Source organism: Pongo abelii, chromosome 4, assembly GCF_028885655.2.
Source record: "Pongo abelii isolate AG06213 chromosome 4, NHGRI_mPonAbe1-v2.0_pri, whole genome shotgun sequence".
NCBI lineage: Eukaryota > Metazoa > Chordata > Mammalia > Primates > Hominidae > Pongo > Pongo abelii.
In genome coordinates this window covers 175,860,048-175,879,993 of record NC_071989.2, presented here as the reverse complement: position 1 = coordinate 175,879,993, position 19,946 = coordinate 175,860,048, and the positions used below count along the sequence as shown (strand labels likewise).

Genomic DNA, 19,946 nt, shown 5'->3' with positions numbered 1-19,946 from the left:
CATTATAAAGGCCTGGATATAGATTTCTTTCAAATATGTTCCCAATTATAAACTCTTAAATGAGATTCATAACATAAAACCTTCCCATGAACAGCCCAATTCCATAAAGCAAATGGAAGTAAAATCCCTGATTAATTAATTGCAATAGAGGAAAACTTCTAACAATCCAAATAGGTTGATATTTGATAGAATTTTTTTTTCTTCTTGATCTTTCTAATTTCTGTTTTATTTTCTCCCAATTTTTCTCTAGATAGGGATCCCTGTTCCCATTTTCTGAACTCCCTTTAGCTGCTTAACCCAATGTAGATCTGTCTTCCACTGACTGTGACATTGCTGAAATTTAACAATGGCTTTTTCATTGCCAAATGTGATGGAGTTTCCAATCCAGACCTTATAGATGCCTCAACAGCATCTAACACAATCACGGTGTCCTGCTTCTTCGAAGTCTTCTCTGCTTTGGTTTTACAACATTCCTCTTATGGGGTCTCCTCTGTTGGCACTTTCCAACCTTTCCCCACACTTCCTTTTCCTCATTCTGTGCTGGAAATGCTGGTGTTTCCCAATGTTCCATCGCCAGCTCTATTCCTTCCTCTCTTCTCTCAAGTTCCCTGGGCAATTCTGCTCACACACCACTTTTGGGGTGTTGTTCCACATCACTCCCTTGTGCTTCAGGCTTATATATGTAACTATATAAAACATTCCTACTCAAGACCTCTCACAATCAAAATCGGACTTGGAATCTTTTCCTCGAAAACTTGTTTTGTTCTGATGAATACTGCTCACCATCCACCATAGGCCCACCATAACCCTGAAGGCAATCTGGGCTCTTCCTCCTTTCCTTCCCACTTCCAATTAAGGCATGCTGACCCCTTTTCCTAATTATGTTCTAGATCCCTTGCCTTCTTTCCATTCTTACTTTTATCACTTGAATCAATGTGCTCAGCATCTTTCAACAAAATCACCACAATGATCTTTTACCACGGACTCCCTGACTCCAAGCCTCAATCCTCCTAGTCTATGCTTGATCTGCCACCAGACAATCTGCCTTCTGTGCATCCCCACTACTTTTCGATGTGGTTCTGGTATTTGTCCCCTAAAAGACATTTTCTCAGTAAAGGGCATGACCATTTACTTAGTGCTCAAACCATAACCCTGGATGTCATACTTTTTTCCTCTTTTCCTTCACTTCTTGTATCCAATACATTAGCAAAGGCTGTCACCTGGTTCTCAAAACTATATCCCATATCCATCTGCATCTCACTGCTTCTACCACTTTCACCTGAATTCATCATCTTTTATTCAGAAAACTGTGAGTCCACTAATTGTTCTCCTCTTCTACTTTTAACATCATACTTTCCATCTCCACAGCATAAACAGGGTTTTTTAAACATAAAAATTATTATGGAAAACTCCAAATATATACAAAAATATAATAATAAATTATAATAAATATAATGTCACATAATAGCATATAATATAATAATAGCAGTATGAATTCTCACAGCTCATTAATTAACTTCAACATGGTCAATCCTTTTTTCTTTACAACCTCACCTCCTCCATCCTAATATTATTTTGAAGCAAAGTATAGACATATTTCATCTGCAAATCTAGCATATGTATCTCTAAAACATAAAGCCTTCACTTTTGTAAACAGGTATATAACACTGCACCCAAAGAATGAATTTCTTAACCACATCCCATGTGTGTTCACATTTCTCTAACTGTTCATGTATTTATTTATTTAATAACTCGAATCAAGACCCAAACGAGTCCCATACTTTGTGCTGACGAATATCTCTTAAGGTCCTTATTATCTATACATTTCTCCTCCAGCTTCTAGCAATGTTTTTTCTTGAAATTTTGTAGAAGAAACTAGATATTTGTCCTTTAGAGTTTAAGGGCAAAGTCAGAATTGTGCTGGTTGTATTACTACGGTGTCCTTTAAACATAGTCCTCTTTCCCTCTATTTTTTAATAAATTGATTATTGGAGCTGGAAGTTTGATGGTAGTTATGTTAAAGTCAGGTTCATCCAGGTATAATTTAGGTACAGTAACATTTGAGGGAAGATGATCATGTTTTGTAAACATTACTACAATCATGGCATTCCTATGCTTAAAATCCTCCAATAAATTCTTACTGCATGGAAAATAAAATGGAAAATCTCCTTACCATGGCCTACGATCACTCACCACCTCCCTAATCTTATCAAGGACTCCCTTCCTCTCTGACCACCAGATAACCACATTTGGTCTTTTCTCCTTTGTATCAGCATTCCACTTGTATTCCCACCTCAGGCTTTTGCCTGTATTGTTCCTTTTGCCTGAAAAGATCCAATAAGTGTTGATTCTTTCTGGTTACCAAAGTCTTAGCTCAAATATCATACATTTTAAGAAGTCTTCTCTGCATGCCTTGTCTAAATTAATCAGTGTATGCATGCACAAAGATGTTCATTTATGTACATTATGTACATATATGAAACTAGAGGGAGTACATAAACTCCCTCTACTTTCAAAGTCCTTATTATTTTCTGAAATTATATTTATCTGTTGTTTATTTATGTTTTTGTTTAGCTCATCTCACTGGACCATAAACTCTATGCTTATTTACTACCTCAGTGCTGAAATTAGTATCCCCGGCACTTAGCATAAGTCAATAAATGTTTGCTGAGTTGATCAATGACTCAATGGATGATCTGATGCCTACAATTTCCAGCACTGTCTTCCCTGATGCTGTTTCTCAGACACAGTGAATGGATGCACCTGCTTTTCCCTAAATCCATCATGCTCTCTCTGGTCTCTGTACTTTTGTGTACGATACCTGATGTAACTTTCTTCTTTCTGCCACATTCATTCAGGCTAATTCTTTACATTTTAGTTAAGCATAAGAAGATACCCATTTATGTCACATCCAGAGTATACTGTATTTATAAAATATGCTGTATGTACTTCAGAGAGGGCCCTATAGCATAATCGCTAAGGGGAACGTTCTGGAGTCATGTGGGCTGGATTCTCTGTCTTTTCTCCATCACTTAAGTATTCAGATAAAGACATTTTATTCCATAAAATCTCTTGACTTCAGTTTTCTACTCTTAAAAAGAATGAGGTTAATATAATAAACTCATAGAACTCTTTTGAGGATTACATAATATATGTAAAGTGCTTAGAATATTTAATCAATAAATATCAGTTCTTCTTGGTAACTGTTCTGTAATTGATGTAACACCTCACATTGAAGTGGTTTATTTTGTGACTGCTTCTTAATACTGGTAGGTCTTCGCTGGCATGGTGGGCAGATGTTTTTGTTCTTTCATTTTTCTAAACCCAGCCCTGGGTGTGGCTTCTGATATATCATAGTATTCCATACATGTTTCTTGAGTGTCTGTAAATGAATCTGGTTTCCCTTGACCAGAAATACACCATAGGTAAGGGGGAATCAATAGTGTGTGAATAAAGACTAGTAATATATGCCCTAATAATTCACCGATATAAAACAAATCAGTGAGGAATAACTGCTGTGTGTATATTTGGAGAGGGGAAAGGGGCAGTTAGTCCAACTTGCCGTCATGGATCAGAGAAAAGAAAGAATGGAAAGTTAAATTCAAATCTAAGACCCCATTCTTTGAATATATCTCCTTCCCATCTCAGAGGGAAAAAATTCAGTCTATTCCTCTGTAAAACCAATAGCTACATAAGGAATAGCATCTCTTCATCTAGGTACAAAATCTTTCCTTGGTTCACATAGTTACGAATCCAAAAACATAACAATCGCAAAGCAGGCCAAACCCAATAATATTCATGAACTCAGAAAAATGAGCACAGGCTTTGTATCATAGCCCTTTAACCTCTGCAAACCACACATTAGACAAAGGCCAGCAAACTTTTTCTGCAAAGGGCCAAATAGTAGACACTAAAACATTTAATAAGCCGAAAGGCTTGAGAGCCACACTAATTAACACTGCTGTTGTAGTGGAATATCCACGGAAAACACGCAATTGAACAGTATGGTCATATTCCAGTAAACTTTATTTATGGATGCAGGCATTTTACTTCCATGTAATTGTTTTTTGTTTGCTTTTTGTTGTTTTGTTTGGTTTTATTTTGTTTTTGAGACCTAGTCTCACTCCGTCGCCCAGGCTGGACTGCAGTGGCGCTCTCTCCGCTCACTGCGAGCTCCGCCTCCCGGGTTCACGCTATTCTCCTGCCTCAGCCTCCCAAGTAGCTGGGACTACAAGCGCCCGCCACCACGCCTGGCTAATTTTTTATATTTTTAGTAGAGATGGGGTTTCACCGTGTTAGCCAGGATGGTCTTGATCTCCTGAACTGGTGATCTGCTCGCCTCGGCCTCCCAAAGTGCTGGGATTACAGGCTTGAGTCACTGCACCCAGCCAAAAATTATTCCTCTGATAATCTTTATAAAGTCACTAGTATAGCAAATTTTTTAGATAATATGAATCATAAAAATTAAAAAATTATTTAAAATATCCTTAAGTATTTGATGGGAAACTGATTCAAGGACTTTATTAATCCTAATTCCCTCAACATGTATTTTTTCAATGTCTGTCCATCTTATTTGTGACAATTTCCTCATTTATAAGAGAATAGAAACTTTTTTTTTTTTTTTTGAGACGGAGTCTCGCCCCGTCACCCAGGCTGGAGTGCAATGGTGCATCTCGGCTCACTGCAATCTCCGCGACCCGAGCTCAAGCAATTCTCCTGCCTCAGCCTCCCGAGTAGCTGGGATTATAGGCACCTGCCACCATGCCTGGCTAATTTTTGTATTTTTAGTAGAGATGGGGTTTCACCATGTTGGCCAGGCTGGTCTTGAACTCCTGACCTCAGGTGATCTGCCTGCCCCTAACTCAACCAATTATGGTTTAAAAATAATCACATGTGGCTGGGCGCGGTGGCTCACACCTGTAATCCCAGCACTTTGGGAGGCCGAGGCAGACGGATCACAAGGTCAGGAAATCGAGACCATCCTGGCTAACACAGTGAAACCCTGTCTCTACTAAAAATACAAAAAAAAAAATTAGCCAGGCATGGTGGCAGGCACCTGTAGTCCCAGCTACTCAGGAGGCTGAGGCAGGAGAATGGCGTGAACCTGGAAGGGGGAGCTTGCAGTGAGCTGAGATTCCGCCACTGCACTCCAGCCTGGGCAATAGAGCGAGACTCCATCTCAAAAAATAAAGAAATAAAAAATAAATAAATAAAGGAAAATTTAAAAAATATATAATCACATGGTACATTTTTTTCTAGGTTCCTGAAGGAAAAGAAATACATGTTTCTTTTACTCAACAGATATTTATCAAGCACATACTACATAAGTGCAAGGCCATGTGAAATACAGCAACCTGTCTGACACTTGTGCAAGAATCATCCATCTTTTTTGTGCATTCTCAAGTAAGTGTCTGAAACAGATAAGTGAAAAATGTCATTATTATTTTGATAAACCTCAGAAGAAATGCAACCACCTTCACTCAAGAATCAATATGACCCACAGTTTTCAAGACCCAAAGTTCTCCAGGGAGTGCTACAAATTGACAGGATAGTCTCTTAGTGCTTGATCTGACATGAGATACAGTGAAAGACACGTAGACCTCGAGGTGAAGAGCCTCATCTCAGACAGTTCCATATTGTCCAGACAAGCAGGGTGGCTCAAGATGGTAAGCTACCTCTTCCACACATCAATTGTGAATTACACTCTCTAAAGTGGATCCACAGCTGTGATTTTTAGTTCCTAGAGTACCCTCCAAATAACTAGTTGTAAGAAAGAATACAATAAAAGCCTGCCTTTCCCCCAAACATACACCTTTTGGCAATCTGCCATGCCAACTCACAAAGAACATGCATATCTAAAAAGGGACACTTCTGGGACTCCATCAGAAAAATGGCATATCAAGAGTTTGGCATAGGGGCTGCTGTCAGGCACTCAAACGCATAACTTATTCCAGTTTTGGAGACCTACAGAGTAGATCTATGAAATAAACTTGGCTCAGAGGGAGCCTGAAATACTCAGCCCCAAACAAATGAGAATCAGGGAAACTGTGCCAAACTTTCCTCTTGTTTATTTTCAAAGGAAATGAGAAATCTTTAAAAAAGAAAAAAACAGAGGAAGCTAAGATGATCGCCCACAATATTAGCCCCTTTCTGGGAATTTGAAGGAAACTCGGAATCTGGCAATCGGCATGCGTGACAAAAAGTGAATTTTGCTATCTTTCACAAAGCAGATATTCTGCTTTTACCTAATCAACTGCATGTAGCTACAGAGGAGATCTGGAAGTGAGTGATAAATGTAGATGAAAGTTGATATATCAGGGTGCAGAGGTAACCTGGCTGAATGTAACACAGCTGTGTAGGTATGATATGTGCATATATCTCATATATATGCACATATGTACACACAGACATAATGGGAGAGAGGTAGAGGAAGAAAAAAGAAAGAAGTGAAAAAAGATCATCTTTCACATACAAACATAAACAAACATACGCAAATATAGGGAGAACAGGGAACAAACCTATCATCTCTCACACAAAAAAAATAATAATTCATGTCCTTTCAATTCTTCAAAAGCATGCTTCCTTTGAGCCGGATTATTAGATAATTCCTACATTACTATTTCCCACAGATATCCTCCTGAAATTGTGTCAGTTATTTAATCTGCAGGTTAAATTAGATGCCTTTATCACCTGGCAAAACTTTAAAACTCTGCAACTGTCTTTACAACACATCTAGTTTCATGGAAAGTTTACTGGGTTGACATTTACTTACATGACTGAATTCTAAATAGAGATTAATAAAATGATTAATTTACTCTTCTTTTCTCCTCTCCCTCTCTCTCCTGTTTTCCCCATGAGTCATGGTTGGCCATCTACAAGAACAAAATATCTAACTGAGGAAAACTGTCTTCCAACCGCAGCATCTGTCTCCCTGGCAAGCTCTGCTGACAGTTGGGTCCTGGCTCTAGAATTGTTCAAGAAGCTCTTTCGGGCTGAGCTATTAGTGGGCTCTCACCCTCCTAGGTGCAGCTTCCTACGGATTCTTCCCTATTTGAAAGATGGATTTGTATATATTTATCCTTCTGAGAATCTGCTACTGTGCAAATATCTCCAGTGGAGACCCTCGCGGGAGGGCACACAAGACACTGGAGATCTTGCGTTCCTTTTCTTGCAAAATATCCATAAAATTGCTCCGCAGTTCCCAAGGGTCCGCTTCTGGGTATTATGTAAGCAGCTTCTCCTTCAGAAAGGGAAAAGGATGCATCAAGACACAGAACTAAAAATGCCCACAGCTCTCTACGGGAATTTCAAAATAGCAAGTTGCTTAAATACCAAGGAAAGCACCTGGTTCCTCTCCAAGCCTAAAGATAGCCTACAATAGTTTAAGAAATGTAAGCAGGAGTGGGGGAGGGGAGAGGGGAAAGGCCACGCATGGCACCGGGGAGATTGTGGACTACACAGAATAATCTGGCAATGCGCAACTGAGCACGTTTTGTCATTTTTGAAATTCTATAAAAAGTACTTAGCTGAGGAAGCTTTATGTTTTGTTTTTGGAAAAGTGGTTAAGGTGGAGGCATATTTGTGTAGGAAGGATATTCCAGCAGCAGCACATCTGGCTCATTTTAATTCAGAGCCTGAAATACTTCTGTCAGGCTCTCCCTTTCTGTCTTCAAAATTTCTTCCCAAATCCACTTTTTTCAAACACTAACTCCACCCTTAGACCCTCTGGAGGCTCCTGATTCTTCAAAGAATTTGAAGAGATCTCTTGTTATTATTAGATTCCATTTTAGATTGAGAAGAAAGCAGAAAGTGGTCAAGATAGGCCCACCTTTACGTTGCCTGAAATACTTTTGAAATTTGCCTCATTCAAAAGCTGGAATGACATGGAGCACCTTGAAACTATGAAATACAATGTCTACAGGACCATTTATTTGTAACCCTCTCATTGAAAGTAAAAATAATTTAAACTCCCCAAAAGATCTAAAGGCATTTAAGAAAATCCAAGTAGCTCCATATATTTAATATTTTCTAAGAATAAATACAGAGAAAAAGATTAAGCCTTCAAAGATCTCACTTACGTAAGTCTGACAACAACAAAAAATACACAGTGGAAAGGATTAATCTCAAACAAACCTCAGAAAAGAGGCTTTTGCGGAAAACTATTCCTCTGGCTAGATCTCCTTTGTTTACAATAAGAAGTAGAATTTGGACCCATTATATATTCCTTCTTACGGTCTCTCTTGTGAACTGAGGTTGTTAAAGTAACATTGTAATTATCTTTTATCTATAGCATGATTTATTTATAATATGAAATCCCCTTTTACATTTTAAAAGTTGTAACAACTGAATGCTCTTCTTAATAGTAAAAAAAAAAAAAATTGGAATATGAAACAGATACTTATTTTACCATTTCTCTTCCAGAAATCTCTGAATGTTACTCCAAGAAAGACACAGCTACACATTTTGTTTTAAACATTTAAATTTTTTTTTTCAGTTTTAAAGGTCATATTGAGAACCAAACCAACTATGAATATGAATAAGTTGGAGGCCATGCCTAAAGCTGGTGTCTTTTCAAGTAAAAGACAAGACTTACTAATAGTTCCATTTGTTTTCCATTAAAAATCTACTCATTGTATTCACAGCAATCCACATGCCAGTATGTGAGCCTGCTTGGACAAAGCGTTTGCTTTGTGTGTATCAGATGCAAAATTTACTTAAATTCCAGATAATTGCAAGTGCATCTGCTAGGCTTTGTCACTGGGCTATATGAACATTTTCACAGTGTATACAAAGAGCAATTATCCAACAACTAAAGAAAAAGAAACAGTCATTTCTGCAAATTATAGCCAGCTCCTTTATCAAGGAGTAAGTTTGTGCTAAAAGAATACAACCCCCAAACATTTTTTAAAATAATACATATTCTCTCACATCACATACATTAACTATACAGAACAAAAAAGGGAGCTTTTCAACTGTTAAATTACTAGGTCTGAAACAAGGATAACTGCAATTTTAAATAAAATTATCTCACAAAACATTAAAGTTTCCCCTGGAGAAAAAAAAATACACACACAAATATCCGATTTAAATCAATTTGATGTACTGGTATACGTTCTTATTCTCTATTCATGACAAAATGTTTCAACAACAGTCACTTCACTATTTGTCATTAGTTTTTCAACCCCTACTTTGAGATACAAACTCACAGAATCAAGAACACGAAGAAAAGTCAAAACAGGAAGACTCGGAAAAAAAAAAAAAAATCAAAACACCAAACCAAACAACTTGAACTAAAAGACTTAATTGAAACATTTTTGTTCTATGCATTCAAAATTCAATTCCAAGCAGGCCTCAGGCATTCTAGTTGGACTATTCTATCAATATTTATCTTTCATTCTCTCTTTCACTCTTTCCTTTTTTTCTCTTTTGCTTTCTTTCTTTTTTAACTTCATGCACAATCCCAATCCAACTGTCACACTCAACATGACCAGTCTTCTTTCAAAGCCCAATCCAATTTTCAGACTTTTACACCTCATGCCAACTAAACAACATCAACAGCTCTTCTCTTCAAGAGTCTAATAGGGTAGATCTGTTCTTTTTAACAAATTCTCAAAGCTATCAAAAAATGATCACAGTGTTGTTGTTAGAATAGAAAGTAAACTATTTAACAGAAAAGTAAAAAATTTTTGTGACAGTTGACCTATTTGAAATCTATAAGTTTAGTGGACATTTATTTCCTGTTTCACCTTTATTTAAATATCTTCATTATCATTTTGTAAAATGTATTATGTTACCGGCCAAAGCTATTAGTCGGTAAGAAACCATCTCCGAATTCCCCAAACTGGAGAACCATCATTAGCATTAATATTTCATGGAACTGCATTAAATGAGACAATATTCAATATTTAACTATCTAATCCTACAGTAATTTATATTAGAAAATACCAACCATGTGAGAATTCAGCCAGCCGGATTATTTTATTGGATGAACCTTTGTCATTATTAATAACACTTCAGTATCTCATATTTTTTCAGCACAGAATGTAACATCCAAGGACTGAAAGTGATTTTGTTTCTAATTAATTCTCAAAATCCGTGGGAGACAGTGATGGAAGGATAAATATATTAATTTCGAATTGAAGAATTAAAGGCTGAGCCTTCAGACGCAAAAATTTTACTAGAGATGTGGATTACTTGGTTGGGCCCTGCACTTCAGTAAGTTTACTAATAATTTAGTTAGGAAGACCTGTTTGAACCACAGAGTCTAAACCATAGAAAAAATAAATGCGGTTTTATTTTTTTCAAGTCCCACATTATTATTTATTACTAATTTATAAGCAGAAATGAAACATTCTTCTGATACATTATCCAGAATTCCTATGATTTATGTGCTTTCTTTGTCTATTTATACATAGGCAAACATCAGCACATTCCAGGTGAATTATCTTTAACTTGAAAATAAGCAGAGTTCAAGTTGATAACATTTTAATATGACTCTTGATGATACCAAAAAGAACTCTACATGACCAACACATTTGAGATCTGTGTGTGCGAAAATGAAAAGCATTCAGCTTAATACCATTATCATCCAGAATGCCTTCCAATTCATTTTCAGCAACAGAGAAGTTCTCATTGCTCTTAAGCTTTTAAGTTCACACTCTGACACACTTACTATCCATCCCCTAAGATCCTTATGGGTTATTCTCCATATAAGGAATAATGGTAAATATTTTTGTGGGGTGTGCCAGGTGCAGTGGCTCACGTCTGTAATCCCAGCACTTTGGGAGGCTGAGGTGGAAGAATCACGTGAGGTCAGGAGTTCAAGACCAGCCTGGACAACATAGCAAAACCCCATCTCTACAAAAAATATAAAAGTTAGCCTGGTGTGGGCCAGGCACTTTGGCTCGCGCCTGTCATTGCAGCACTTTGGGAGGCCAAATCGAGCAGATCACAAGGTCAGGAGATCAAGAACAGGGTGAAACCCCATCTCTACTAAAAATACAAAAATTAGCTGGGCATAATGGTGTGTGTCTGTAGTCCCAGCTACTCAGGAGGCTGAGGCAGGAGAATCACTTGAACCTGGAAGACGGAGGTTGCAGTGAGCCGAGATTGTGCCACTGCACTCCAGCCTGGCAACAGACAGAGACTCCATCTCAAAAAAAAAAAAAGATTAGCTTGGTGGGGTGGCACATGCCTGTAATCCCATCCACCCATCCACTGGGAGGCTGAGGCAGGAGAATCGCTTGAACCCAGGAGGTGGAGGTTGCAGTGAACCGAGATTGCACCACTGTACTCCAGGCTGAGCCACAGAGCGAGACTCTGACAAGAAAAAAAAAAAAAAAATCTAATCTGTTTTGTTGATTTTCCCTGTACTTTTTATTTTGAGGGAATCTCATCATATTTATCTTGCAGGAAGTCAAAGTCTTTGGTTCTTATTATATAATACATAAGGGGCAGACTCTCTTCAGTTTCCCAGACTGCCTAGTAGAAAGGGAGTGGACACTCAATCAATATCAAAGCCAAACCAGTGGATGCACCAGCTTGGAACTTTCAGTGGTGAGCCAGGGACCCTTAGAAGCAAGGATGGGGGTGAGTTTCTTGTAGGCATTGTGCAAGCTTCCACATTTCTAGGGCAGCCGTGTGGGTGATGCTCACGGCAATGGGTTTCCAGTGTGAGGGACATGGAGGGCTCCAGCCAGGCCAGTGTTCAGGGGCAGAAGGAGATATGCCTGTTTCTATATCTTATTTTGGTGACTCTGTTATTCTCAATATCCTCTAACACATTTCTTTTCCGCCTACGTTAGCCAGAATTAGTCTTTACCTTAACAAGAAAGAACATGACCTGATCACAGAATCAAAAATAATAATTCAAACTGCACAGATGTATTCTGTGTTGGTTAATTCTATAAATTATTGGAAAATAAATTAAGAGATCCTGCAATCTGCAATTTGGTGAGTGGTAAATAATATTCCCTCATCAAAAAGACTGCATTCAGAAGGACTGGCAGTAAGAGATAAACAATCTCATAAATCCTTAGAAACCCAACAGGAAAAGAGCTGAGTCAAAGTTGAAATGGGGAACACATCAGCAAAAGCTCTTTCTTTTTTTTTTTTTTTTCCAGCCATTGCTTCTCTGATTCAGATCAACAAGGAACAGAAGAGGGAAAGGAAATTTTGATGGCTTAGCTATGATTTACTGGAATTGAGATATGTACATCTTGAAAATCACAGTCAAAATGAGCTCTAATCAAGAGCCTGATGGGTGATATCAAAAGTCAGAGCTGCCTGGCCAAGTCTAGGAAGCTATTACCTGGGGCTGTGGAAAGGGTCAGTGCCGCCAAGCACTCCGCCTTTGCCATCCACTTTCAGAGATATTCACCTGGTGCTTTTCAAGAATATTATCCTTCCCACAAATGATTGATAAAAGATGAATCTAAGAGTGTGAATAAGTTTTGGAAAGTAAATCCCAGAACCTACATATTCACTACATGCTTTCAAGTTCAACAGGGAAATACAATCCTTTAGAGAACATTTTTCATCCATGGAGCATTTGGGGAATACTTGAAAATTTTCTCTCCTTCTCAATTCCAATCATTTTTCCAAAATCCCTTCTTGAAATAAAAGTAAATCATAAGTTGATTCATTGCTCATGAAAAATGTAAGTTGACAGCTTGGGGGCATGGAGTCATTTATCTATTCAGTGATTAAATTTACACAGGCAACCGGCACATCCTAAAAATGACCAGCATCAGAATTTGTCCTTACTCTGAAACCCAGATGTGAACAATGATCTGAATCCTCCTGGCAAGGATACAGTTTAATACTGACGGTCTGGCTTTACCCTTTACTTAATCATGTTTGTTGTTAGATATCTCAATTAAAAAAAGAGTAAAGAAAGCTGAGAAGTTATATCTTTGATCTCACCTGAAGCTATGCTTTTCTCAGAGTAAACACATTTGGAGTTCTAAACACACACACACACACACACAGACACCCCTACTAAACTTCTGTGATTAAAATACGATTTTATGCATATGCACACAGACACACAGACACACACACAATAGTACTTTTGCTTCTAGAGCAGACAGCAATCATCCACAAACACATTTCCCCCCCTCCCCAAACTGTGCACGATTCTGTGTACACCCCATGGGGGCTTAATAAACACTTATGAATTGACTGACAAGAGAAAAACCAAGAAATGACAACCTTCAGGGTAGCTGTAACACAATTTTAACTTGAAAATTGCCCAGGAATAGACTTCACAATCCATGGGAACATACACAAATCATATAAAAAGAACCAGTGCCTCTCATATACCTAGAGTGGCCTTAGGGAATAGCTGGGTGAAAAAATCACTGCCGTAGGAAGAAGAGTTCAGGCTCTCTATCTATTTACTGTTTGGCTTCTGCAATGAATCCTGCTGAGAGCAAGTTTTATTCTGTAATAACTTCTATTACAGAATAAATTTTAAAATATACATCACAACAAATACAAAAAAAAATGCTCTTCTCTATTATTTTCTTGCTATGTCCACAAGCATCAAACCACTCCCAAGATTCATGGTGCTCTTAATTTCTCTGCAGCCGTTGGTGACAAAAGGATAATCTACAGTGCTTGAACTGAATGGTAGCGTCTACAAATAAATGGCCATTCACAATAAGTTGTAATTTACCCAGTGATTTCTCTAAATTATGCAATAATGGTGTGCCACAGTTCTTAAAACACGTTTCATTCAGTAATTCCTAGAGGACAGCTTCCAAATGTCTCAAGTTCAATAGTAGTTTGTTTTCCCCCTGAAGTTCATATATACTTTCAAATTTGGGAGTATGAATGGAATGGATTTCAAAGATTTTGTGGTCCCTGGAACTGAAGAATTATATAAATAAGATACACTTCTTATAACAATCTAACCTTGCCATATTTCCTTGAAAGGGTAGTTATTCCAGCTTTTATCTATTTTAAAAGGAAATTTCTACAATGATAAATTTCCAAAAATGTATGATGATAACAAGTGGGAAAAAAATACAAAATAAGCTGTGCTCAAGATTGATCCCATTAAACTGAGAGCAGGGTAAAAAAAGAGAAGAAAACCATTTTTGGTTGTGATGAGGAACTTTTTTAACCAAAACATACAAGTCCCAAAATAAGTCTGTGTATATCCTTACACTCTAAGGCCAAACACAAAATCTATTTTAATTCACTGTGTCAGTGGTGTTATCTTGGGCTTTGCGTTGCTCACTTGAGTTATTCATAGTGGTCAATAAAATTCTGCAAACACTGTTTTGCATCTCACCTGTCCTTCGTGCTCACCTTATCTCATCCCACCCCACCATCCTTCCATCTTTGTCCCCAAAAGTACAGCTGAGGGATGTACTTGGTGATCTGCTTTGTCTGATCATTTGAGCTACTTTTCCAACACACACCTTTGAACATCTAAATCTATTTATTCCAAAGAGTACAGACCACCTTCATTTCTTCCTAACATTACATCAGGTGGTTAAAAAAACTTTGGTAACTCTCAATCTTTTTGAGATTTTTCTGTGTCAAGCCAAAACACCTGTCACTTTTTTGGGTGATGGCTTTCAGCTTTTAGATTCTCACCTTGACAGGAATGAGAAAGGATCCTTTTTCACCCCCTTGTTTTCTTGGAGCTTCCTCTAGACTGTGAGAAGTGATGATTGATCGTTTTCCACACTCATCCACAGCCCTCTCTGTGGCCACATGTAAATTCGCCAATGGATAATTAAGCAACAGACACATCCAATAAATATAATAAATAAATTTGATTTTTTTCCTTTAGTAATTGGTTTCATCTGACTGCGTCTGATTATGTGTGGGGATATATAAACAGGATTAGAGAAGACAAAAATTAGATTTTGGGTCACACAAGTTGTGGAGCCCTAACCACTGTGAAATGCTTTTCTAATAATTGTGTTATTATTCATAGGATTAAAATATAGAGAAGCCAGTTTGTGCCTTCTCAAGAAGTTTCAGTGAGGTTAAAAATAAAACTGGTGGCAGAATCATTACTGTAGGAAAATGGTGGCCAACTAGAGAATAAATTTTCCTCTCGCCTGCATCCTCTTCCCACTAATTCACACTGCCCTTTTCTCGGGCCTCTGTTGAATCCATGCCAGTAGTGCCAAACCTTGACTTAGGTCTCCAATTCCAGGTATCATATCACACCAGGATCCATGAATAGAAATGAGCTGGACACAATGGAAGGCAGAGGATGCGTGAATAGTTGTATGCAATTACTGCCTGAGAAAAACCCAAAATGAAATATAACCAAACCACCTTTCTAACATGCTTTAGACACAAAGAGCAAAAATCTTTATGTGTATTTTTTTCAAAAAGGAACCACCCCTACTGGCATTTACTTTCTTAGACATCCTTTTGGCATCAAATTACTTTTACCATCAGATCTAGCTCAGTACATGGCCTGTCTTGGGAATCCAAAAACTACTTATTGAAGGAATTTTTAAAAAATAAAGACTAAAATATACTTTCCTGTAGCTTTAATTTGCCAATGTTTCTTCTAAGTGATTTCTACTGAAATGTGTAGTACATAACTATATACTCTTACATATGAAATGGCTTGGAAAAATTATCATAATTAAGATCAGAAAGTCTGTTGCAAGGAGTTATCTAGCAATAAAAATGATTTTAACTATGTAGATATTTACCGTTTGGACTAGCCATATGCACGAATATAGCTGTCTTCTATCATGGTTCAGTTTTATTCCTAGAAACAATCTAGGAACCTAACTTGACTACTTCCAACATTTACAATAAAATTTTGAAGTGACTTTTTAAAAAAAAAAATGTTACAAATATAGCAAGCAGCTTATACAATTTTCTGAAATAATTATTTCACATTATGAGATTTTTTTAACCTCTGCCAAAAATCATTTCTATTTAGTAGCATTTTTTTTTCCACATAGACTCTTATTCTTCTAACTGAAGTAGGAGAGATGTCAAAATATTGAGTATCAGTGAAGTTCTAAGCAATAATAAAAATGATACTTAAATGTAAACTTTTTCCAAGAGAATCCTCCATGATGTATCCCACCTTAAGATTTAGAATCGGTATATTATCATTAGTATCAATTTCATCTTCATCACACCAATTACATCCTCCCGCTTTAGTCCTTGTCTCCTACTAGGTAAATTAAAAATTGCAAAACCTAAATAAACAAAAGAAATGACTTATTCTTTGGAACCAAATTCATAAATGAGTTCTTTATTTTACAAGGTACATAACTCCCTTTTATATAACTTAATAAGAGCACTTTACAAAAGTCATATTAACAGAAAAGATTATACAAAACTTCTAATATTTTTTCAAATAAGCTTAAGCTTACATACAGCTAAATAATTTAGTCAACAGAGCAGTAAAACTGACTGACTTTTTGAAAGCTGGGTTCTATACTTTTATAGATCTGCATCACATTCCAGAAATCATAAACTCATGTAATAGTAAGAATGAATGAGCTGAAAACTTCATATTTATGTTCCAAAAACCTGTAGCAGAACTAAATTAGAGATAGAAGAGTACACTGGGCTTTCTCCATAGGTCATCTAAACAAATATCCAAGTGAGTCAAGTGTCTCTCAAAGAATTGCTGTCAAGTCCTGAGAAGTCTCAACTTTCAAAGAAACCATCTCTTTCCCCCCAAACAATGCACTGTTATATTTCCCAAGACAGAGGTGCTTCTGTAGCATCCACCACGAATATTCTGGCAGGAGCCACACCGTGTTGATAAGATAAGGGATGCTGTCAATTGTTCCATCAAAGATCAATTCATATTGTTCAGCAGAAAAAAATCTTTATGGGGAATATAGATTCCATTCTGACATATTAGCTGTGTTACTTGGTTTCAGTTTCTCTTTATCAAACTCATAGGAAAAGTGTACAAACACCTGCTCTCTTTTCACTCATAGTACATCCGAAAAGCACATTACTGTACTTTTTCCCTGATCATTATTTTTGCCTGAAAGGCTCGTAATTCTATACTTAGGAGAAGCGGGCCAATGAAAGTCTGGCAGTAAAAATGAAGGAACTTTATTTGCAAACTATTTCTGAGGTGCTTCATTTTTTCCCATTAAGAATTCATAAAAAGGATGCAGTATTTCAGTTTCAGAATCATACTGTAGTATACAATATATTAAATAGACTGGAGTCATGAGTAACATTAATTTTAGGGAAAACATTTTCTACCTCCATAACTTTATGAAATCTTTTGGAAATATGAGCAGGACCTGATATATTATCCTCTTATTACACAGTCTTAAAACACCTAAAATAATTATGTTAAGTCATGGTTTATGTTTGTTAAGGAGAGAAAACAACCCAAAATAATTTTTAAAAAGTCTGTTGCTGATAGTGCATAGTACTGAACAATGTGAACGTTCCCTTTTTAAAGCAAAATATAAACCAGAAGTACAAAGAATACTTTGACAAAACTACTATTTGCTCTCAGCAAATAAGACCCATAAAATTACTGTTGCTTTCACAAAACTTAAAGCAGAGTATTATGTAGTTAGAAAATACATCATGCTTAATCAAACACTGCTATGTCCCCTACTACTGAGAATGTATCAAAAGACATGTCTCCTCCCCATAAAAAAAACCATATATATATATATATGTCTTGCAATATACATACAAAAACATATATATATATGTCTTGCAATGTTCCCTGAAGGTTGGGAATCTGTGGTATATACTATGAGTGCAGAATGGGGGGTTTCTCCTTGTGAGTACATCAGGGCTACTAGGAACCAGCAGTTCAAAGAACAAAACTGTTGCTTTACACAAAGTAATGAGAGACAATAACATAGGCTTTTCATGTTGCCCCCTTCAAGCTAAGTAGGGTGATGCTAAGTTGTGCCTCTATAAGTCTGTCTTTCTGTTTAAGTTTTAGTTCTCAAGTGGGGAGGGACAAAAAGGCCCTTGGAAATGACCTTGACCATATTTCACCAGAAATCACTTCTCAAAATTAATCTGCACAGAAAGAAAACAATGCAAAAAACTAGCCAAACAGGTTTTCCTTAAAACACACAAGTAGTTCAAAGTTCCCCTCAACTGCACAATGAAAAAATAGCAATTAATGTTAAGAAACATTCAGTAGCTGTAGCATAATAAACGATTCACACATGCAGAGAAACCTCCATTCTTATCAAAATGAAAGTAGGAACTCTAACAATACAGCCAAATGTGATTGACAAGTTCCATGAATCAACAGTCTCGGATACCTGTCTTTCTACATAGCCATCTCCCCAATTTACCTTCTCCCCAGTAAGTTCAATGCCATGCTGAAATTTAACATGAAGACCAGTTGAAATGAAACTATCTAAGTTACCAGCAAGGCTATCAAGAGGATAGTATTATTTTCATACATTAACCTGAAATCAACACCAGGCACAAAAAGTTAAAATAAGCTTAGTTAAGATTTAATAAAAAAAAACTTAATAATTATTATCATAATAAACCCATCAACAAGCCACAAACACAATACCACACCAAACGATGTAAGAGTCATACAAATCCAGTTGATTGAATAGTAATCTAACCTGGCATCACACCCAAAATGTAGATATGTTTAATATTTTAACACAAATTCTCAGAGCTTTTCAGAAGTTGCCAGGAAACTAGAAGTAGAAAGAGGGGTGGGTGGGTAAAAAAAACAGTCTCAATAGGAAAAAAATGTTCTTTAAATCAACGTACTCATAGTCTTTGAGTCTAGTGAAGATACTGAAACTGAAGCTAATTTTGATGTTTCATAAATAAATTCATGATCTGAATATGTTACATAACAATTAGAAATCTTGCCCCACGAGCCTAGCAAAATAAGCCCTTAGCCTGGTCAGTTATCTTTTCATACACATGTGTGTGGAATATGCCAGAGAAACAATACAGCTGCCCAGCATGGGGTATATTGCTTTTTGGTTTGGGTCCTAGAATGAGGGAACCTGATGCTTTAGGTACTTTGGGTTCTTAGGATTGAAGTTTACTATATGAAATCATTTTTCTTTAGTACCTAGACAAACAAATGCTTCACTCAAAGACAACTGTGGTCTTAATGAATGCAAGCTGGATTTTCCCCCACTAACTTGATTGAAACAGTCCATTCAAAGGTCCATGAAAATATTTTAAAACAGCAATATTGCCATCTCAAGGGACCCATGAATAAGCTGAGCTTTCATTCTAAATAAAATGCCTTATTACTTTCAGCAGACTACAAAGGAAGAAATAAGCTTTAGGTCTTAGGAATTCTGTTCACAATTTTAAGAAAGGCTTTTGTCAACACAGGGGACCCAGAAGAGGTGAATTTGCATGGTGCCTTAGAGTAGGTTTTTTTCTATATAAAAGAAGATCTGACTAGCTGAGTTAATTTACAGTTTGTTTTGTTTCTTGGGGCTGAACAGCCTTCACTGTTTCATGCAGTTCTTCCAACATTAGTTAAGTTTACATGAAAACAAAGTTTAAGAGTATTATTGCAAACGTACTCTTGGCACATAGATAAGTTGCTGCTCTATGATGTGGCAACCACCTAGCAGAAGGAGGGTTCCTTGAATAACAACATTTTCCCTCTGTAGAATGTATGTGTCTCAGAGTATCCCTGAACTGGATGTCCTCGCTTCAGTTTAGAGTTCAGGGTTTCTCAGGATGATGATACATGTACAGAAACTGCAACCTGCTGTACCACAGAGGCCCCCTTCCTCCATTTAAGCTGCCATTATATTAGTTCATTTTTCCATGGCTTAGCAGAAATTTTACAACTATGCACTGATTCCTTTCTAAATTGCTGATTTGCCTTTACTTACTGGCCCTTCAGTTTTTCTACTGAACTGGAACTGAAAACTTAAGAGGAAAAAAGCAAAACAAATAAAACATGGTAATGATCAAGAACCCTCCAAAGAACTTTAAATGATATG

At 36.9% G+C, this 19,946-nt stretch overlaps 1 protein-coding gene across 8 annotated transcripts in view; it reads right to left on the bottom strand.

Moving 5' to 3' along the window:
* Positions 1-19,946, bottom strand: part of TENM2 (teneurin transmembrane protein 2) — a 1,285,801-nt gene that overhangs the window by 1,264,375 nt on the left and 1,480 nt on the right. The gene's annotated exons all lie outside the window — the stretch shown is intronic.